Genomic DNA, 22,533 nt, shown 5'->3' on the forward strand with positions numbered 1-22,533 from the left:
ACACTCAAAGCATGGGGATCATCTCAAAAGAGGAGGCAGTAAGACTGTAAGATCTAGAGGATTGGGAAGTTGGCTGGGATATTCTTATTTCCTGGTTATAGCAGAAACTCCATTCATAAACACTCACTAATAGAACTGTCTAAATTTGGACTGAACAAGAATAACAATAAACATACAACAGAGACAGGAGAAAGCCTAGGAGGCCTCAACCCTACACAAAGAACTACAGGCAACTAAAGACTGCTGAGAGTGGGAGAAATAGTCTTCCCCAGGAAAGAGCAGACCAATTGGTTCTCCAATACCAAAAGGTTTGCCCTTAAAACATACAAACAAGTAACAGTATACAAACTGAGATGGGTGTATTTGTGTATTTAGGTATATAGACACATATACATATAGGCATGTGACAGCATTAATCTAAAAAAGGTCACGAATTTGAAAGATAGCAAAGATACATATATGGGATGGTTTGAAGGGATAAAAAGGAAGGGGAAATTATTGTATTATAATCTCAAAAATTAAGAAAAAAATTAAAGAAATTATGCTGTGTTATAAAAAGCGATAATAAGCACTTAGTGTTGTCTGTATTCTACCATTTCTGGGTTTGTGTTGTTTTCAGGTAGCTGTTTTTAATCTTTATTTTATTGTGTGTATCCTACTTATTTTTCCTTTGGTGGTTTATTGATTGTCAAGGTAACAGGATCTAGGATCATTGAGGAGACTAGCGTATGGGCATGTAGTATATGGTGGGGGATTCTCTAGATTGAGTAGAGTGAAGGGAGGAGGCCCCTATATGTAGAGAGCATCATTCCACGGGCTGGGGTCATGCACTGGACAAGAAGGACCAAGCAGCCTGAACCTCAGCCTTTCTCCTCACTCTGCCTCTGACTGTGCAATCAGAGTGAGCAGCCACCTTACACCCCATCGTGATGTGCTGTACCATCCAGAGGGAGTAAGAACACTGCCTCCTGAATTGCCTGTGCCAGGCCTCTTGTCACAGCAACAGGAAAAGCAACAGGCACAGGCTGCTCATTGTTGACTGAGTTCTAGATACTATAGTGAATTTCGCCTTGTTTGGGGCTTTATGTCTTTCCACTTTTTAACATTTTTAAGCCTCCTCTTTCTGAGATGCAGTTAAGTTACATGTATCTTGAGTTTTTGGATGAAACTAGAGCGTCGTTTAAAATTGGACTAATTATCTCCATATTTCTGAGTCCAGACAATTGTGAATATCTCCCCTGTTCATGGGGCGGGGGGTGGTGCAGATAGGGGAAGGCTACCCTATTCTTCCTTGTATTATTGGAAGTGTTGTTGCCTAAATAATGTCCCAAGGTAGCAGGTATGGTCTGTCTGCTTTAACTGCAGAATGCAATGATATTTTGTGATTTTATCAGGTTCTGAAGTCATTCACATGTCAATTTTGGCCATTCCCTCAGAATATTTCCTTCTTATTTACCTGCTAAACGTCATTCTCCTGAGCCAGGCAGCTAATTAAATATTGCTAAGAACATTGGCTCATGCCTTTGCTGGAGTGTGTGATTCACAGCCCCTGGGTGAATACGGGTGGGTGGAATCAGTGTGTAGTGGTGCATGTCCTTGCTTCACTTTTAAAGAAACTGCCAAAGAGTTTCCCAGCGTGGAGTGAGTCTCACAGCACCACACGTGAGTCCTGCCTCTTTAGACCTTTGTCAGTGACTGTAGGCTTTGATTTTTAAACCTACTTAACTTATGGTTCCTACATGCTTCAACCTCCCTGCTAGCTCATCACCCACCAGTGGTAAGGGAAAGAAAGGTTACTAGGAATCGGGTTTAGTGAACCTGTTCAGAAATAAGTCTCTGGGTGATTCCAGTCTTCGTTGTCAGCAGTGCAATCCACTAGCAAAACACCAAACATGAATCGGTAGCAGTGGCTCCATCCAGAAGAAACTGCGAGGCTCCCTGGATTGGCATGAACCCGAGAAGTGGCAAGAAGCAGCGGGATACCACCAGAAGGTCTTTGGTGAATTTCTCTTTACAAAGCTAAAACAAGTGAAGATTAAGCAAGATGAGCTAATGCAAGAATGTTGTCGGCGAAGTACAGCCTCAGTGAGGCCAAGCGAAGACCAGTAAAGAGTGGCAAGTCAACCAAGGCAAGAGCATCATTCACTGTCAGTTGGGTTCTATTTATACTCTTTCCAAACATCACGTGACCTCTCAAGCATCTGCTCCAGCAAAACGTCACATGCCCTTTCACCAGGCAACTTCCAGAAAACAGCACATGTCGGCTTCAGCAAAAACATCCTCTCTGAAAAACATCACATGACAACTGAGTCTCCAATAAAACTAGAAATTCCCACTTCAAACGACTTTATCATAAGACTTCTGGTTGCAGCCCTTATAGAGGGTGTAATGTTTATATAGTGTGGTTTAGTTTGCATTTCCTTAATGCAACACTGATCACCTTTTCATACACCGATCAGCCTCTCACGCATCTATTCTGTGAAATATCCGTAGAAATCTATTGTCTGTTTATTAGTAGGCTCTTGGTCTGAATGTTGTTGATGAATAAGGGGCTTTGTCTGTGTAGCCTTCCTGCCAGCCTTTTTCTTATCACAGATGTATCTTGGACAGGCTTCCCCTTAGTCTCTTTCTTTTTTACACTGCAGCAATGGTGTCATATAAAGGAAAGAATGTTGAGATCTTTATGAGCTTCAATGTATGCACTATCATGTTTCCAATGACACGCACCTTCACCAAGCTCAACTTGTCTCCTCACCTGTACAGACTGACAAACACTTCAGAGGTCTCCAGGTCTTTCTACACTAAGCTTTAGTCTCCCCAAATCTGCTAGCAATTCTGGCTGCCTTTGCCCCACTGAACGTCATCTTGTGTCCCCCACCCAGGGCATTTCATTCTCTTGGTTTCTGCTCCTTATTATGTCCTGGAAACTCTCTCGGCAAAAATCCAGAGCTGCCCCAGAGAGATTGGTTCCCAGGTTTGTATCTCTCAGGGAACTGTTCTCAGAGATAGTCAGGTAGACCCTAATGTCTATTTTCTTTGAAGCTATTTTAGAGGTGTTCTATGACCTCTCATTGAATTTACTTTTTTCATTATTGCATGTGAGAAGACAAATCAGGTCTCTGTAACTTCATTGCAGGCTGAAGTGGAGTTGCCATCAAGGGCAGAGTGCTGGCTGAGAGCTAAAGACAGGAAGGAAGGTGTTACAGTCTGTGGAGCTCATGGGGGAGGCTTCTAAGAGGAGCTACCCTAGCTCCCCTATGCCTAGGAAGGCTTGACCTCTCTGAGGACCTGTGAGTTGTGCATAGTGTGCTGTGGTTCAGAAGCAGAGCAAAGCAATCCAGTCATGTGACCCTAGTGTGGAGGTTGTAAGAGTGGTGACGGCTGTGGTTGTGGTGGTGTTGGTGTGCTTAGGGCAAGAGAGCACACATTTCCGGATTGTGTGTTAAAGAGTTGGAACTTGCTGACTCTCTTAGATCGAAATGCTTGCATAGAACCCAGTGACTTGCTACCTGTTGCTTAACAAATCCCTGCGGCAGACAGGCTGCTTGTCCCCATATGAAGTACGAAGGGCACCATGACTCCTGCTCTCCAGCCATGCTTGACCTTGTTCTATTCCTGGTATTACAGGCCAATGGCTCCATCTTGGTCCTTTGACAATCTTCCCTAACCCTCAACCTCTCTCGCCTCACCTCTGTGTGTTGCTCCTACTCCCCAGATGACACAAGATTCTGTAATGCACAGGCATTAATAAACAAAGGGAGCCAGTGGGTAATAAAATATATATCATCTTCATCCACACCGTCAGCCAAATGCATAGTATATCCCATGATGGTGTGGGGCACACATATGCACACCAATACACACTGTAGGTCATCCTCACTCACAACCAGATACACTATGTACCAGTGATGGGGTGGACACACGAATGCACACCGATACACACTGATGGGAAATCTAGATGTGGGTTAAAGTAAAGGTCAAAATAATGTAGTAAATCTCTGCCCTCTCCAGAGAAACACTTCAATGGAGAGGCATAAATGCTGTGCTGATTGGGAGGTCCTAACAGGGACAGGGTTGCCTTTCCTCCCAGGACTTCCTAGAGCGCCACATGGCTAATTGGGCATTTGGAAATTTGTAAGAGGCTGAAAATATTTATAACCATAGGAATTATTATTATTGTTATTCTAATGCATGCCTTCTGTTACCTCTCCTGGGGAGAAAATTGGTAGGTACTCGGTCTGTGGAGCAGAAAGGAATGCACCCTGACAAGGTGTTTTTGTGAGTTTGTTTTCTTTGGTGTGCAATCACGAAGACTGCTCCTTAATGGTCTCCTGGTGGGTTACAAGATCCCAGGCTGTAATTGTGCCATTGCCGCTTGGAAAATTTTATCCCTGTCAATTTCGTCCCTTCGGTTATATTTTACTAATAAAAACGTCAATGCACAACACTCACTTTGCTGCCTTTTCCTTCTGTCCCTAGCTTGGATCTCATCACAGTTCACGATTGTCTGCTGGAGCTTTGAAACTTCCGGGCTGATCTCTGCTTCCCGTCTTCAGATGGGAATAGAAGCCAGTAAGGTAGGTCTTACTGATTAACAACTTCCTGGGGCTTACTGCAAGTCAAAGACAATGGAGACTTCTTACCTTCCCTACAACATCGCCAAACCCAAATGCCTGTCAATCTAGACATTGTTGGTTAGGTACCTAGTCTGCGGTAAACTCAGAAGGCTACAAGGTAATTTTTTCTTAGTCTGCGGTAAACTCAGAATGCTACAAGGTAATTTTTTCCAGCAGTGGGCAGGTCATGCTGAAGACCACCACATGCAGACCCACCTCCTTCTATGCCCTGTGCCTACTCTGCCCCTTAAGTTGGATGTACGATCAAGGGTTACACAGAGAAAGACCCAGCAGAGTCTGTGATTTAAGTGGTTCCATGAAACATGTTCATGAAGGCTGATGATGAGGTATGAGGGAAACAAAGAAAAGGAAAATGGAGGGAAAGAAAGGGAGAGAGAGAGAGAGAGAGAGAGAGAGAGAGAGAGAGAGAGAGAGAGAGAGAGATGATACTACAAACAGCGAGTCATCTAAACACTATGTAATCTAGTGGCTTGAGTTCACTGAGAGAAGCTGTAATTCTTATCTCTCTGGCCATGGGACACTCACTCCCTTTAGCAGTTTCTCTCCATTCAGTTTACCCAGGCTTGCCCATTTCAGTCCTTCCTCAATGACCAAGAGGAGTAGTGGGCAATTAAACAGTCATGAGCTGCCCCCCCCCCCCCCGTGGACCAAGTCTATGGGAAGCAAGTAGACACCTCTCAGGCTGAGGAACAAATGCTAATCTTGAAGGGGTCAGCATTACTCAAGGTGTTGAGTCCCACCTGGCCTTGTCAGCTATGGGCATGAAGTTCCCACACCTGCCTGTTCCATCCACACAGATTCAGCAATAAGGGCTTCCTTCAGGCTGAGCACACACTTTCCAACCTTCCTACCGGATGCCCGGAATTCTGCCCCTTGCTCTGTGTTGCCTGGACGCATCTCTTCCTACCTTAGATCTGTGCAAACCATATCCAGCCAGGCTTTCTCTGGCCCTGCCTGCCATTTATCCTCTTGGCTGTTATTCTGAAGTCTTCCTATACTACACAATACGTTGGTCAATGTCCCCCCACCCACCCAGTGACCAAAAGTGTCACTTCACCTATATAGAGCAAGGCGGACTTTGCAAATGTCCCGAAGGCCTTGAGATGGGGAGATTACTCTGGACCGTCTACACTGGCACCATCTAACCTTTATGTGAGGAAGGCAGGTTAAAGGTCAGGTCAAAGGTCCAGGTCAAAGTCAGGCATGTAACAATAGAAGCAAGAAAGGTGGGGGTGGGGTGCAGCCTCCAAGGAGGGGTGGGAGGAGGGAGGGAGAAGAGAAGATGTGGAGCTGCTGGCCTTGAAGACAATGGTTTCCAAGCAGCACTGCTAACAGCCTGAGCTTTGGTTCAGGACTCCAGCTCTTCAGCACAGCCTTGCAGTCCACGTGTGCATTTTTTGTCCATGGTAAGATTTACATTTGCCATAGAAAACAAGCTCAAACTTCACATTCTCTGTTCTCTGCTTTCATCCTGAGGAAAATCCCTGGTCTTCCTAGACCCAGCTTTTATCCGAAGTTCTAGTCTGGAGTGGCCGACTCCCCTCAGAAGCATGTACATCTGGTATCGACTGCTTCTGACTGGCTAATTGAGAGCTAACCCTGCCCTTTCTCAACGCTGGTCCCTGAGAATTCCTTAAATCCAAGTTCTTCCAGCTTTTCCATGGTTCTGTGCTCGTCACCTGATTTCTGCCTCTGGGGACAGGAAAGGATGGATTCATGCTCCTTCCGTGTCCTGGGTACATCTTTCCCACACCTTCCCTGGACACGTCATGAAGCATGTCCCCTCACACAGTGGGACTATCAGCCTGGTACCCGGGCTTTCTCCCCAAGGCAGCTGACCAGCGAGCAGGGTGGGATTCACCCTGCTTGCCATGGCCCTCCCTCTGCACACTCAGGATCACCAGCAGGATCTTAAAGGACCCAGTTCTGAGTTGAGTTTTCTAGCCCTGTTTCTTTATTCCAGTGATTAATATTAATAAATCCTTAGTTTCCTTTCTGAGAAATCCTTAGCACTTTATTTGAAAGATAAAAAAAGCCTATTTTGTATGAAAGCTTGAAGTATACAATTTTCCGACCTCTTTTCTTTACTAAGGCTATGTCTGTCTGTGTGTGTGTGTGTGTGTGAGAGAGAGAGAGAGAGAGAGAGAGAGAGAGAGAGAGAGAGAGAGAGGAGGGAGGGAGGGGGAAAAGGGAAGGAGAGGGAACAAGGGGAGGGGGAAGGAGGGAGAGAGAGGAGAGAGTGGAAGAGAGAGGGGGAGAGAGGGAGAGACAGGGAGGGAGGAAGAGAGGAAGAGGAAGAAGAAGGGGGGGAGAGAGAGAGACCATGAAAATGTCCAACACTTCAAGCAGAAATCGAGGAGGAAGGATCATACTCTCGTCTGCAAATGTATTAAGAACTGAGCAGTTTAACTGACACAGGTGTTGAGCAGCGAACTTCCCACAGAAAGACCACAAAACCAGAACCACAGTCAGTTTAAAATAATTCAATTAAGTGAAAAAAATCACTCTATAAATACTCATACTGGAATGTCCAATGGCACCCCAGGGCTGTGATGAATTGAGTGTTTCCATATCAAAATTAACCCAGTTTTTAACATGTGCATTTATAGTATGGGCATGTCTGGGGTTCATGACGCTCATTTTTTTAAAAAAAACATATTAAATATATGTTCCATTAAACCAACTACTATGCATACACAAGTCTCTGTAGTAATATAATTTATATAGGGGCGAGCATAAAAACACATGTCCTTTTAAGATTATGGTGATTTAAAAAACTGTGTCTCCCCATCTCTACTCTGGACACATCCGTGTATGGACATAGAGATTTTCTTTGCTGTTATGGTTTTCACAGGCCCTACAACCTGCACGGGGTTTTCTGGAAACCAAGTGCAGGGTTTTGTGTGTTGTTTTATTTTTTTAAACTTCTTTCTTTGGGGTGGGGGTGGGCAGCAGTGTAGCTTGGGCTCCTGGCTTTGACAAGTTGCCGCTCTTACCCTGCAGCAGCCAGGGCATCTCTTTTCTCTTTCCCAGCGGCTCTGAGGCTCCTCACTGGCCTTCAATAAGGACACTGTGTACCGTGGAGCAGCTGCGCAAGGCTTCGCAAATGCTGGCTGACAAGAAGTGACAGCCCTGTATATCTCTCACTGGCATTGACAGCTGACAGATGGATACCACTCACACACAGAAGAAAAGCCCCCGGGACGGTTCGCCAGCATTACTCTCTGTTCACAGGGCCACATGTGATGGAGTGCTGCTCGGAATAATAAACCCGGAGGATGGCTGCAGCGTGGGCTTCTCATACAGCACACAGGACTTGTCCCCGCTCTAAAACACGAACAAATAGATACACAGAAGCTCTGTCTTGTGGGTTATTTTGTCTGTTTTTGTTTAGAAATGAAAATGAAAAGCGACGAGAGGCAGAAGAAAGGAGGGAAGGCCAGCATTTGTGAGGAGACTTGTCCAGGGAGTGTGGGACACAATCCATGGAGCAGCCCACGCCCCGCGTGGGCTTTGCTCGATACCGCCAGCGCCCCTCCGATCTGTTTGTTATTATCCTTGCGCTGTTGTTATTTTCCTTCAGAAACCAGGCCATTTTTTAAAGTATGGCTGTTTGGTTTGTTGGAAGATGGTGTCATAAAACTGGATGGGAGGCTCCCTGATACAACGCAGGGAGGCGTGTGGGAGGGGAAAGAGGAAGGGGATGAGAAACCAGGATTGTCCATCTGAACAGAAAGGTGATGAGGACCAGGGGAAGAAGAGGAGAGGGCAGCCTGGGTACAGAACTGCAGACATCAGAAAATATCGGTAAGAGTTTCTGGGTTCGAAGTGGGCCATCGCTCAGTGTTTGCCGTGGCTGTCTGCTGCGCGGCCCCGCGGATGCATTTGCTCTGGAGTGTGGAGGTCTGCAGGAGCTGTTCCTCCAGTGTGAGGGCATCCCTTTCAACTGCCAGATCAGGTTGGCTCTAGAAGGATGGAGAATTTGAAGACAGCCCCAAGCACACAGCATCTGCCTTCACCTCTTACCTGAATGACCCAGAGCATGGGGCAAATTTGAACTTTGAGTTTTAGGCAAATTGAGCAGAAGCTTGCAAGAGTATTCAAGTGATTCAGTCCCACTGGCAGCATCACGTGGTAACCCTTGGTCCCTACTGAGGTTCAAGCACCATCTTAGCTAGCTCCCAGGGTCCCCGGCTGGCTTGGGAGAGATCCCGTCTCCCAGCATGTTGTCCTTGGTGATCATACAATTGCTCCATCTCTATGTTTGGCCACCTGAAGTTCTGATAGGGAATCAGCAGGGGTGCGGAAGATGACTTACAATAGTGCCTTCTGTGGTTACTATGGAAACCTCAGGTGAGGCTCCCCAGGACTCTGCCTTGCCCTAGTTCCTAGTTCCTGGGGATGAGGAAAACTGATGGGAAACCTTGTTTGTAGGTGAGTAGAGAAAGAGGCTGGCACCATGTCAGTCGTAGGCGACTGAGCATGATGGGAAAACTAGGAAAAGAGGGCTGCTCAGGTCAGGACAAATGAACGATCCCAACACAGATGGGGTTTTCTTCGGCCTCTCCACAGCTCGTCTCTCCTTCCTTGTGCTGGCCCTGCACACTGTGTCAGCTTGGAGGTCCTTAGTTGATGCAGTGGTCAGGGTGGCCAACTTTGCAAACATAAAGGAATGTTTATATTTTAAACCTCTGCAATCAGTTAGTTCAGCATGTCCTACAAGTGCCTAGGGGAAGGCTATGGAGTCACAAGCGTGATTGTGCAAGTGGGACACCAGGGACACCATCTTCTCCCATAATGCACCGCTTCCTTCCACTCTTGCAGCATGGAGCCTGGTGTCCCTACACAGACCAAGTTACGCTGTAACTTGAGTGGGTGTGTGTCTGCTGTCAGCTGCATGGGGGCCTCACCACACTGCCTGTTCTAGAATGACCCCTTTGATTGAGGATCTGTAAGCGTTTCCCAAAGTCCCGACTAAGGAAGTTTTGCAGCATTCATGAGTCATGGTATTTATTACTCAAGGTCTGTGTTATGCTCTTCAAAGCAGCAAATACAACATTCACTTATTCAAATCACCTCATTTGTCTCTTGCAACTTCATAAAATGTTCCTGGAATGGAAATTTCCCAAGTGGGTCTTGGCCAGAGGAAGTTTCCAGCAGGAATAAGCAAGGAAAACAAAGAAAGGGGGTGGGGGGCTCGCTCTCACTTTACGGCTTCTTTTCCTTTTAATTAAATAAAAGCAACGGACTGCACAGAGCTGGATTTCTGCCATGTTAATCAACCCGAGGAGAGAATGGCACAGAGCGGCAAAAATCCAAAACCACGAAGGGCGGATCATTTAGAAGCTGGGTCTGCGTCCTCATATATAGAATTTCATTTCTATAATTCCTCTGAATGGAGCTGTGAAACACACTCAGCCTGTGGAATGTGGACCCACACTGAAAATGGCTGACAAGGAAGCTCAGCTGAGCTGGGCCCATTGAGTGAGTACTAAAGCTGCTCAGCCCTCTAATAAGGTGTTTCCAGAAGGTTTCGTGTACAAAGATCTCTGCCCAAAGGCACGGCACTCTAGGACCGTTGTGAAGAGTATGAGTCACTCTGAGGGCCCACAAGGCAATGACTACTGTCGTCTCCTGGTTTGGAAATGATGAAACCGAGGCAAAGAGAAACTTCTTTCCCAGGACTAATGGGAAATAGAGAGGCATATAGAGTCTTTGTTTCTGTATTAGGCTGGGTTCTTAGTGGAACTGAATCAAAAGAGGAAAAGCAAAGCTATATGGTTCGGGAGGTTTTACTGTAATGGCTTGAAGCATGTAGGGGTTAAGTCATGCAGTGATGGCTGACAGCACGCTGGAGAGGCATCGAGGCAGCAGCAGAAGCAGCAACAGGGTAGATGCACTCAGAAGCAAAGAGAACAGACAGACAAGTACACAGCACTGCTCTCTCAAGCGTCTTTGTCTCTGGGCCATCCAAGAGAAGGTGCCACCCACTTGTACTTCCTGCCTTCCCAGACTCACTCGGAAGTATGTCTCTTGGTTTACTACCTGTCTTGTCAGGACAACAATGAAGACTAACCATGACAGTTCCCTGGCAGACAGCTCTGGGCCGCCATCAGAGCAGCTCCATCAAACAGAACAGATTTTTGAATATGATCATTCATTAGTTTTCCAAGTTCTTTTTCACTGCCAAGTCTTTACGTGTAGCCCAGGCTGGCCTGAAACTCATGATTGTCCTGCTTCAACCTTACAAGTACCAGGAATACAGCCGTGTGCCACTACCCTGGCCCTCACTGAAATACTTAAGGGAGTATATGGGTTTTTCTCAGCATAACGACTGGTAATAGAGTTCCAGGAGAAGACAGGACATGGAAGGGTACAGGGCAGAAGAGTTAAGCCTGGCCTTCACACAGAGAAAGCTTGAAAACAGAGGGACAAAATGATACAAGGTGGAAATGAGCCCCTTACTGGACTGAGGCTCAGGGAAAACCTCTGGGGAGAGAGAGGTTCCTGGTCATTAGAAGAAACTCTCCCACTGTACTGGCTCCTCTGGTCTTGTGGTGTGTCAACATGGGCCTTGTGGAAATCTGGGTGTCACTGGGATTCATCTTGGGAGAAGCAGAGGAGAGTCTTGGAGGCAGAACTTACTTCCCTAGGGAAGAGTAAGTGCATCCTGGGCAGGAATAGACCAAGATACATTTTCTACCTCACGCATGTGTCATCTCCACCCTATCCCAACAGTTCTAATGGTCACAGACAAGCCTTGAAGAGTGTGTTCAACTTAAGTTTATGGGAAGTGCAATTAAACCAAATTTCTTCAAGAAACGGCTGTGTTAGGAGGGCATATTGCTCTGAATTGAAGCAGCTAAGTAAAAACAAAATGGCTGTAGGGAAAGGGCATGTTTGTCTGTCAATCTCTGGGTACTGTAGAAATCACAGTTTTGTGTTTATAAGAGACCAGAGAAGAGAATACAGGGAAGAGGAATAGGAGTAATTTCTATTTATCAGGCAACTTTCTACTCAGTTCTCTGTAGAGATCCAATACTACTGAAGACACACACCATAGAGTTTTGATGAGTTGCATGCCCATTTTGCAGTTGGGATAATCAAGTTCAGACAGACACATGCCAGCAATCAGCTAATATGGGACTTTACCTGCTTCCCCTAAATGTGAGGACTTTGCTCGTCTCCCATGTGCTGCTCAGTGCAGTCAGGGATGCACTTGCCTCTGTGGATCACAAGCTGCCATCTCTGCTTGACCTCTTCTAACTGCCTCTTCCAGGAAAGACCTCTACGTCAGCCAGTGAGAAGTGCACAGAAAACCTATCCCCTATGCTGCTGCCACAGCAGATCAAAGCCTGAGACACCAGCCCCCCCAAATCTGGGGAAGCAAGAGGTCACCTAGTCCCCATCTTAAGAGTGGGGAACCTACGGCTGTTAGCAGTGTGAGTGAGACAGGGGATAGGTATTGGGGTGTGTCTGAAGACAGGGCCTCAGAAGCCAAGATGCAGGTCTTCTTCTTTGATACCACACTGCGAAACTTTGGAATTTTATAGACTAAAGGCGTGAGTATGAAATTGTGAGCACAAAACAAGAAAGGATGTCATGGTCTATTTTCCTTTTGCTGGGGTAAAAATTACTCTGATACAAGCAAACTAAAGGAGAAAGATTTGTTTCAGCCTACAGTGCATTCACACAGTAGATTGTGGTAGGGCAGTCAAGGTGTCAGGAAGTGGAAGCAACTGGTCACGTGGCACTTGCAACTTCATTTCTCCATTTACTGCTCCAGGATCCTAGCTAGGGAATGGTGCCGCCCAGAGTGGACTTACATTCTTAAGCACAATACAGTAAAGATAATCCCTCACAGAAGCCAGAAGCCTGTCTTCCACGTGATTCTAGATTCTGTCAGGTTGATAATATTTGCCACCATAGCAATGGGGTAATAACATGTAATTGGAGTTCATATACTTAAGTTCTGTGAAATAGTTTGCATTTTAAACTGAATGGCACGAGAAATTGAAATAAAGCGATACATACTTTGCATAATTTGTTCCTACTTAATATGGATTGAAATGCTCAAAGCAGCTTCCAAAAAGTAATGATGGCACCTGAGAAGGGAGACCTCTCGAGTTCCACATTCTAATGTCTTCTTGTGTGCCATATTGGATGGCACTGTATCCAAATTAAGGGCCACGCATCTCTGGTGTTTCCAATGGTCCCATCTTTGTTTCAGGCCCTCTGCTTGCAGGCAGTGGTGGCTCGAGAATTCGCCTCCAAAAGTTGGCACGAAAAATTTCAGTGACTAATTGTGTGTTCAACTTCCTCTTTGAATGGGGACTGTGTCATTCATGAGAGGAGAGAGGAGCATCCTGAAGCTTTTATCTCCCGTGTCTGTGGTGAAATTAAGTGAACTAAAATTAGGCTGTGTGTGGGAAAGTTCTTTGGAGATGGGAAGACTATGCAAATACCATTATAAGTGGTATTCGCTGTGTTTCTTTAAAAAGAATGCTCCAGAAAAGAAAAAGACCCTTGTTCTCTTCTGTGAGATCCCTAATGGCCAGAAGAGTGTTTGTAGATAATCATGGATTAATTGTAAACATAAAGAAAGATGTTTAAAAAATATATCAAAGCTGCTGCTGCAGGGCAAACTCAATACCATGAAAGCCGCGATGTTTTCTTTTATCTGAGATGCTTTCCTGGCACCTGAAATTATTTCTTTCATGTCTGATACAGGAGAGTGAAGAGGCAGGGCTCCCTGGAGAGGAGTCTTCTCTGCTGCAGTTCAAACCATTGGCAGCCAGTGCGGTTTCAGGTTACCTCTATCACTCACAAGGTGTGATGCTACCTGCAGATGCAATTGCCCAGCTCTGGCTCCTTCTTCCCTGTCTACTTGGCTCTGGATGTGTCCCTCCAACCATCCCAAAGCAGGTGGAGCCATACCTGCTGGGAGTTGTCCCTATCTAGGTGTGCAAGGCAAACTCCAGGGCAGATGGCAGCTTGGGAGAAAGGTAGCTGGTTATGTGGTTGCCCCTTGGAACACTTTCGGCTGCACAAACATCCTTTCTGCCAAAGTGAACTTCATTCTACTAGGTGGGAGATTGAGAAACAGATACTTTCTTGGATCTAGAGCATGCATACACCAAAGTTAGCCAAGAGACTGAGAAACCCGCCAGGCTTTCTGTTACTACAAAAGGATGTGTGTGGTGTACAGCAGGGTCCATGGGTAGGGACTAGAGTCTGCTTGGCCCTGTGCAGCAGAGGGAACATTCCAGAAGAGTCTGATCTTCCACCATAATTTGCTCCATCATCATTATTGGGATGGGGAGCAGGGGTGTGCTAGGTTAGAACTCTCCTGCTAAGCTGCATACTCAGACATGCCCAGCCTTCCCTTAATATGGTTATGAATTGATATGAAGTTATCATATCAATTTAACACAATCACTGCACTCTGACACTTCTAAGAGGTTTGTCCCATCCGAATCTTCTTCCTCATTCTACTTGAAGTGTAGGTCTGTCTGACTCCTAGATAGAGGCTCCTCACCGCTTAGGCTCAAACCATACCTCTCCTTCACCCTTGACCCAGGTCCTAGGGACTTGAGATTTATGTTCTCTGTGTACTGCCATTTTCCTGGAGACTGCAACTTCAGGGGTATCCCAACATCCAGTCTCTCTAAAATAGCTCATAGCTTATTTGGGATCCACAAAAAGGATGGTCAGTATGCAGTGAGTGCTACTGTTCACAAACTTGGTGTGTGTGTGTGTGTGTGTGTGTATGAGTGTGTGTGAGTGTGTGAGTGTGTGTGAGTATGATTGTATGTGAGTGTGTGTGTGAGTATGTGAGTGTGTGTGAGTGTAAGTGTGTGTGAGTGTGTGTGAGTGTGTGTGTGAGTGTGAGTGTGTGAGTGTGTGTGAGTGTAAGTGTGTGTGAGTGTGTGTGAGTGTGTGTGTGTGAGTGTGAGTGTGTGAGTGTGTGTGAGTATAAGTGTGTGTGAGTGTGTGTGAGTGTGTGTGTGTGAGTGTGTGTGAGTGTGTGAGTGTGTGTGAGTGTGTGAGTGTGTGAGTGTGTGAGTGTGTGTGAGTGTGTGAGTGTGTGAGTGTGTGTGAGTGTGTGAGTGTGTGTGAGTGTGTGTGAGTGTGAGTGTGTAAGTGTGTGTGAGTGTGTGTGAGTGTGTGTGTGAGTGTGTGAGTGTGTGTGAGTGTAAGTGTGTGTGAGTGTGTGTGAGTGTGTGTGTGTGAGTGTGAGTGTGAGTGTGTGTGAGTGTAAGTGTGTGTGAGTGTGTGTGAGTGTGTGTGTGTGAGTGTGTGTGAGTGTGTGAGTGTGTGTGAGTGTGTGTGAGTGTGTGTGAGTGTGTGTGAGTGTGTGTGAGTGTGTGAGTGTGTGTGAGTGTGTGTGAGTGTGTGTGAGTGTATGAGTGTGTGAGTGTGTGTGAGTGTGTGAGTGTGTGTGTGAGTGTGAGTGTGTGAGTGTGTGAGTGTGTGTGTGTGTGTGTGTGTGTGTGTTGGGGAAAAATCCAGTGTAGATACAAACAGGAGAGAAGGGCAGGAAGGAGGGAGAGATGAAGGAAAGGAGGGAAAGAGAAGGAAGGGAAGGATAAAAGGGAGAAACCACCTTTAAAAACAATTTTTAATTAAAATACAACCACATGCTTTTCCATCTTACCTTCTTCTCTTCAGCCCCTCCCAGCTCATCCCCCCGCATCGATAGCGTCCTCTTACTTAACCATTATTGTTCCATATGCATTCATATGAGTGTGCAAATCTACGACATGCTGAGTCCATTTGTTGTCTATAGGACTTCAGGGCTGACCACGGACACCATCTGTATTATATGTGACTAACCATATCAGTCATTCATAGTTTTCTCCATGGCTCCTTTAAGCTCCATGTTGATCCTGGAGAATGAGGTGTTTTTATTCCAAACTTATAGAAGAAAAGAGCTTTTCACATATCCAGTAAATAATAGAGTTGGTTTGTAGAAATGAAAGTCTTTAGTCCCAAAACTTAGGTCCCTTTGTCTTGCATCTGATTAGTGCGAGACCAGCCTACTTGGGGAGGTGAAACTTGGAAAGCAGCACACATTGCTGCCCTTCTTGGGTGGCTGTACACTACGGTGGCTCATAGGCCCCGTTTTTCCATGTCTCTCAATCACTTTGAACTGTCGGTCTTTCAAGGGCTGTAGTCTGGGCTGTAGTCTCACACCATCACTTCTGACAGGATGTTCCTAGAATGTCTATCCTGTTGACCTGGTTAGGCTGGACAGACACTCCTCCCTTACCCTGGTGCACTCCCGGAACATCAGTGCTCAGAGACCATGAGTTTGGTGGCTTGGACCCAGCTGATAAGTGTGTGCCCAGATCTGACCCAGGGATGGCTACTCCATCTCTTTCCTTTGCACTGGAGCTGTAGCTTTGGGCAGGCCATACTTAGAGGAAACAGAAAAGAATCTGTATTAGCTACATCCCTATTGCCTGACAAAACGCAATGACAGAGGCAAGCTGGAAAGAATTTGATTGGGCTTCCAGTTTCAGAGGTTGAGAGTTCACTGTGACAGAGCAAAGGCATGGGGTTAGGAGCAGCTGAAAACTTTCATCTTGATCTGCAGGCAGGAGGCCTCAATAACGCACTGAGGGTGGTGTGAGTCCTTTTGAAACCTTAATGACTGCTCCCAGTGACACACCACCTTCAACGTGGCCATGCCTCCTAATCCTTTCCATATAGTTCCACATCCTAGGAATGAACTATTCAAGCATGTGAGCCTATGGGGGTCATTCTCTTTCAAGCCACCATAGAAGTGATCACACAATGACCTCAAAGAGGTAGCTTTACTCACCCTTGTGCCTGCCCTGTGACTTTCACATCAGACCTTTGCTTTCCCTTGATAAGCATGTTGAATGTTGATATGGACAGGATTTTACCCCATATGGAGTTGAGTATTTCCCAGGGACTGGAAGGATACTCATCGTGTTCTATGGGACAGATAACAAAGAAGAAAAAACAGTAAGAACCCTGATACCAAAGGAGCTGTTGTTCTTGGCTGCTCTGTAATGGGTTGGATATTACAGCTTCTGCTGCAGGGGCCAGACCTGGAGCAGCTTTGCATGTGTAAAGTAAATCTGTGCCCATAGATGTTCTTGGGGCAAGGTTGAAGGTTGAGGTCCAGCCTCCAACAGATATGAACCAAATTCAGCATCTCTGGGCTAGGACATATGAGGAATTTCAGAAAGTTAATCATCAGGTTGAATTCCTGAGCTGATCTCAAAATAGTATTTCCTCAAAACAGTGTCTCCCTTCATCTCTAAGTGTGTAAATGAATCGCTTTATTGAAGCATGTGTCCATTTTTATAAGCTGATTTATGGTGACCGTAATGGGATTCACCCTGTCACCCTGTAAATAAAGGCACCACTTCATTAAACAAGGTAATCAAATTTAAGCAGCTCCACTTCCCTGTTAATAGCAGGGACTTTCGTGCCTATTGCTCTCGAGATCCGCCTACTATAATGAATGGGGATTCCAGGAGGGAAGTGGCCCACTACTAAGGATGGGTTGGGCGGAGGGGTGGTTGCTGCTTGTGCACGCAACCCACAGCCGCTTTAATAACAAGCAGCCATTTGCTGTAATGAAGTGTCTTAATGCATGGACTTTCTTGGGTAGGAGGAACATCACTTGGTTCAATAGATCCAGAGTGTTGGGGCATGCTGGGATATCAGTAACTAGGCGAACAGAACACTTCCAAAGGGTGCTTTCAAGAGGATATTTTTCATGCCATTTCTTTTTTTGTCTTTCCCATCTGGAGTGACACCAGATGCTGGCAAACAAAAGATGAATAAGGGATAGACATTTCCATCACATCATTTTAGTTATGGGCTCCTCTGGGAATGTGCATGGGCCTTGGAACATCACTCAGAGAGCTGTGGTTATCCCAGCCATGACCTCTTCAGCTGGTTCAAACACTTGCTGAGCTGTTGGGAGGCTGCTTGACTGTGGACCTAGGAAATGCCTCTGGGATAATGCCTATGGCAGGTACAAGCACCACTCAAGCTGTGTCCAGGAGTCACTCGAGGGAAGTTCACCTTCAGTGAACTACGGCAGGCAAGGTGATAGGTTTTGATCTGATGAGGTCTTGAGATCAAGTCTCCTTGCACCACAACATATGGGCAGCCACATCAGGGAGCTCACTGTCCCCTCCAACTAAAACTGCAGGAGATCCAACACTCTCTATTGGCTTCTGGTTTATTGCAGGTAACCTGTGTGTTTGACATAGCCTGTTGTACAGTGTGTAGCGCGAGCTGGTAAACCAGGGTAGTTTAGGATCCAGTGGTGGAGAGGAGGCATGAGGCACATAAGGGCGTGGCATCCACTGCCACCTTGGGTACTTGAGAAATTAGTATGGGGTGTCCAAGTTCTAAGTTCAACTCTCTCCCGTGATTACACACATGGTCCCTTAAGGAGTATCATCTGCACATCAGGATTTTAACAAGCATTTTTTATTATAAATGTCATGCATTATTTTAGAATATTACACAAAGATATGCTAAAATGAGAGCAAAGGACTCTAGGTTCTAGCATCCTGAGATCTGCTTTGCCAACTGTTTGGAGTTCTCTCTTTTTCTAGAAACATGCATGCACTGTCTACATTAACATATCGTGTACAGCTACTCACAGTGTTCAATTTTAATATTATTTTGTATTCAGAAGCATTGCTACTTCTTTTAGTCAGGTTTTACCATAACTTTTATTCATTAATCACCATTTGTGAAACACATTGAATGGGTAGACTTCTTGGACAACCACATCTTTGCACTGAAGATCCAAGTTAGAACCCATTATCTATATGGGGCTACAAGATTTGACCTTTCTCCTTTCCATTCAAAAAGCAATAGGGATTAATTTTATTCACAAATGCAAAGGCGTGAATATTGAATTTATCTTCAACCTTCATAGGCTCAATATCCTCTGACCCCCAGACCAGAATATATCCCTGGACAGGTGCTACAGTATTATAATTAGGAATTAAAAACAAACATTATTTGAATTGTTTTCTTTTTAAAATAAGATTTTTTAAAGTTGCAGTATCACAATGCACTTAACCAATTCTCTCTGGCTGAACCCTTAATCTCATTAAGGAACATGTTTTTGACAATTCCCAAGTAGACAGATTTGATACTGCCACAGGGGGAATTCTGCTTTTGCCCAGAGCAAAAGAGGCTGATGTGCTACAGCAAAAGTAGAAACGGTCACATTTCCTGTTTCCTGTCCCCAAAATCAAACTAGACTTGAAGCTGGGTGCGAATCACTGTCAAATCCCTTCTTGAACCCCTTTGATTAAGACTACGATTTGCTTACCCTTTCGGATCTATCTTAAATAGATTTGGTAGGTAGCAGTCTATTATATGCCCAGAATAAGATAAAGAAGAAATTGCGATTGTATGTAACAATGAATCTTTTAATTTTCCCCTGGGTAAATTAATAAAACGGATGGGAGCCCGCGATTCTAGCTGCGCGCACGCGCTTGCACTCCTCTCCTGGTGGTTGAATGCTCTTCCAGTTTCGCTAATTTGAGAAGCTATTTTTATCACACATCACTCTCCCTGCACTGTCGCATGTAGAATTGCTTGCATGGTTTCATCTATAGCCAGCTCTCCGAGCTGCTCTGAGTGCACACTGCCACCTACGCGGGAGCACAAGAAAATGGGGAGTGTGCCTGCCCGATCACTGTTTACTATAAAGGCCACGGGCTGAAGGGCTCTTTAGAGAGCAGTGGAAGCCTTTAGGGTCGTAACGGCTACCAGCCAGAGATATGTCGAAATGACAAACGCAAAGTCAAAGAAGAGAATCCTCTGAGGCGGGGTCTCTAGGCCCCTGATACGGGGTCTCTAGGCCCCTGACGCACGGTCTGTAGGCCTCTCAGGAGATTCTTACATACATGGGAATCTACAACAAGGGTGAAATCGTAGACATAAAAGAATAGGACACTGTTCAAAAAGAAACACACACACACACACACACACACACACACACACACACACACACACACATATGCAAACCGGAAGAAGCAACAACATCACTCTGCATGGGGCATTTTGCTGTAAACATGCAAGTTAAGGTTAAGAGTCTCGCTCAGGGAGTTAGTGTTCTGCGCTAGGTAGTTTTATGTCAACTTGACACAGACTAGAGTCATCGGGAAGAGGGGACTTCAACTGAGAAAATGCATCTACCAACCGAGAAATCTTAACCACCTGCTCAGGGCTTTTTCACCTCGGTAGTTCTAGATCCTGTGAAGATGATGATCATCTTTAACCACCACAGAGAACTGATAGATTGCTGTCTGGGGAACAGGAAGTCTGTCTGTCCAGTCCCCGCCACAACTTACTTCATGCGATAGTCTCTAAAGGCCAAGGAAATCACCAGCTTCGGGCACCTCACTTCCCTGATGTCCTGCGGATGCATCACAAACCTGGTTTTTAATTTCCCATTCAATGCCGTAGTCTCTGCTCCCTGACAGGAGCTCGAGAAGTGTCAGTTTGAGCCTTTGGGAATTTTAACTGTTCTACTTGAGTTCCCTGCGTTCTTTGAACGAACCCCGTTGCTTATGAGTCTTGCGGGTCGGGGTAAATATTTCTGTTGGTAAACTATTTGCTACACAGCAGGACCTGTGTCACTAATACCCGTCTGTGAAAGCTATGCCTACAGGTGTACGGCATTGATCCCAGAGCTGCAGAGACAGAGGCAAGAGGACCAGTGGGAGTTGCTAGTGAGTTCCAGGATCAGCGAGAGACTCTGTCTCAAGAAATGAGAAGGAGCTACTGAGGATGACTGTCATACACACACACACACACACACACATGTGCACATGTGCAGTTCATCTACATGTTGGCATACACATACATGTGTAGACACAGGCACATGCAAGAATGATTCTTTTTCTTTTTTCTTTTTTTTTTTCGGAGCTGGGGACCGAACCCAGGGCCTTGTGGTTGCTAAGCAACCGCTCTACCACTGAGCTAAATCCCCAACCCCAAGAATGATTCTTATAGAGGACTATTACTTGTTTCATATTGAAGGGTCAAGTGGGAAGTTCAGTCTGTATATATGAGTATGAAATTATTTCTTTCCCACTTTTAAATCTACAAACTGCTTGATTTGAATTATATTTCATATTTAGGAGAGAAATTGAGTATCTCTCCTGTTTACCTAGGATACATAAGAATAAACCATAGTTATTCGTTTATTAATGGCTTGAAAAGCCTTGCTGGTGAACCTTTGTGTGTAAAGCTTGACTTTGCTTAGCTAATATTTTAGCCCATGCTTTCAGAAACTTTGTTTTCCTTTTTAAGATTATAAGTCATTTAAAATGACTTGCGTTTCTCAAATATACTGCTGTACTTGGCGTGTGTGTGTGTGTGTGTGTGTGTGTGTGTGTGTGTGTGTGTGGTGGGTATTGGATGGTTTTTTTATTATTTATCTTTCTTGTTTTTCTCACACTTGGCTTATAGCCTGATAAGTTTAGAATCCTGGGTGGGAAGGACTTTCCCTCAGAAAAATTTGGAAATATTTGCTCGTTAGTTTTAGTGGCCTGAGACACTGCTGGATGCTTCCACTCTTAGCGTTCTGTGTGGTTGGCCTTCTGTGACTGAGTGGCGTTCTCCCATTGTGCCCATTTCTCTGAAAGCCAGGATACCTTATCTTGCCGTAATGTTACTTCTGTTCATTGTGGCGGGAAATAATGGGCCATTTAATCTTTGATCCATAGCAACAGCGAATTTTTTTTATTATATCTTTGCTTATTTTCTTCTCAGTGTTTAAGGGTTTTTTTTTATTATTATTTCCTCTTTTTTTTTTTATCTTTTGAACTTCCATTCAATAACCCAGGAAGATTTCTTGGGATATTGGAGCTTCTGAAATAGTCGTCTGTCTTCATGTTCCTTAATTAAAGGACTGCGTGTTTGTTCTGCTGCTTTCAGAATTCTGATGCTGTTTTAACCCGGTTGATAATTTCTGAATGATCACATTGCACTTTCGGCTGTCCATGGGCTGACCTCGGCACTCCCCATCCTCACTGCACCTGCTCAGGGTAAGACACAGCACCCTATTCCATCTCCAAGGACACCAATAAGTGTTTTAAACTTCTTTCAACCTTAATCTCCGTTTTCAGGGTTATTTTAGCCGTTTGCCCGTATCAGATGGTTTCCTTCCTACTGAATGCTTTCTTCGAGTTTTTGCTGATTATTGCCTTGATTGAAGAATGGAGACCCGGTGCCTTAGAGCCCTTCTGAGACCTGCAAACAGAGACAGTGTCTGCTCAGCAGGGTTTTCCCAGGCGTGTCCTTGCTGGTTCCTTGTTTAGTGCTTTTATTGTTATTTTAAATTATTCTTCTTTTCTGGCTTAGCTAGGCCTCTTATCGCCTCTGAGGCTTTTCCCATTCTTGGTTTCCCCCTATGACTTCCCTTCTTGAAGCATCTGGCTGTCAACTCTGACCTAATGTAGAACTGTCATCCTCACACTGAGATTCGGATGGACAAGAAGCCCAAAGGTCCTTACGTGTATTTGTTTTCCTGGTTAAAAAAAAAAATACCGTAGCACCTGCTGTTTCTCTTCCTATTCACGGCATTCCTCTTCTCTCCTGAAAGCGCGCAAGCCGGCGGCCACACACTTCCACAACACTCATCACAAAGCAATGAGCCCATTCTACTACATACCCCATTAGTACCTGTGACCATCTGGGTGTGAGTCCTTGTCCTTAGCTTTGGCACCGCCACTTGAAACTTTATCAATTGTGTTTACCCATCAGCGGGTCCTTTAACCCTGTTTCAATTCCGGAGCAGCCAGCAAAGTCCCACCGGACGCCTCCCAGGGAGCTGTGCAGAGAGGGCTCTGCTCCTGCGAAGAGTCTGAATGTT

The 22,533-nt window shown here is 45.4% G+C and overlaps 2 long non-coding RNA genes across 4 annotated transcripts in view; one reads left to right on the forward strand and one right to left on the reverse strand.

Annotated features, from left to right (window-relative positions):
* Nucleotides 1–7,997, forward strand: part of LOC102552707 (uncharacterized) — a 52,485-nt gene extending 44,488 nt beyond the window's left edge. For 2 of the 3 annotated variants that reach the window (XR_005496258.2, XR_005496259.2), the window contains 2 exons: nucleotides 4,480–4,577; nucleotides 7,671–7,997. This is a non-coding gene — a long non-coding RNA (uncharacterized LOC102552707). The remainder of the gene's footprint in view (nucleotides 1–4,479; nucleotides 4,578–7,670) is intronic. The other variant, XR_005496260.2, reaches the window with a different exon arrangement.
* The window catches only part of LOC120098191 (uncharacterized), a 31,948-nt gene continuing 9,769 nt past the window's right edge, over nucleotides 355–22,533 (reverse strand). The window contains exons 3-5 of the long non-coding RNA XR_005496262.2: nucleotides 16,465–16,600; nucleotides 4,453–4,612; nucleotides 355–2,284 (exon numbers count right to left, since the gene is read on the reverse strand). This is a non-coding gene — a long non-coding RNA (uncharacterized LOC120098191). The remainder of the gene's footprint in view (nucleotides 2,285–4,452; nucleotides 4,613–16,464; nucleotides 16,601–22,533) is intronic.

The sequence above is a fragment of the Rattus norvegicus genome, chromosome 18, assembly GCF_036323735.1.
Source record: "Rattus norvegicus strain BN/NHsdMcwi chromosome 18, GRCr8, whole genome shotgun sequence".
Classification (NCBI taxonomy): Eukaryota; Metazoa; Chordata; class Mammalia; order Rodentia; family Muridae; genus Rattus; species Rattus norvegicus.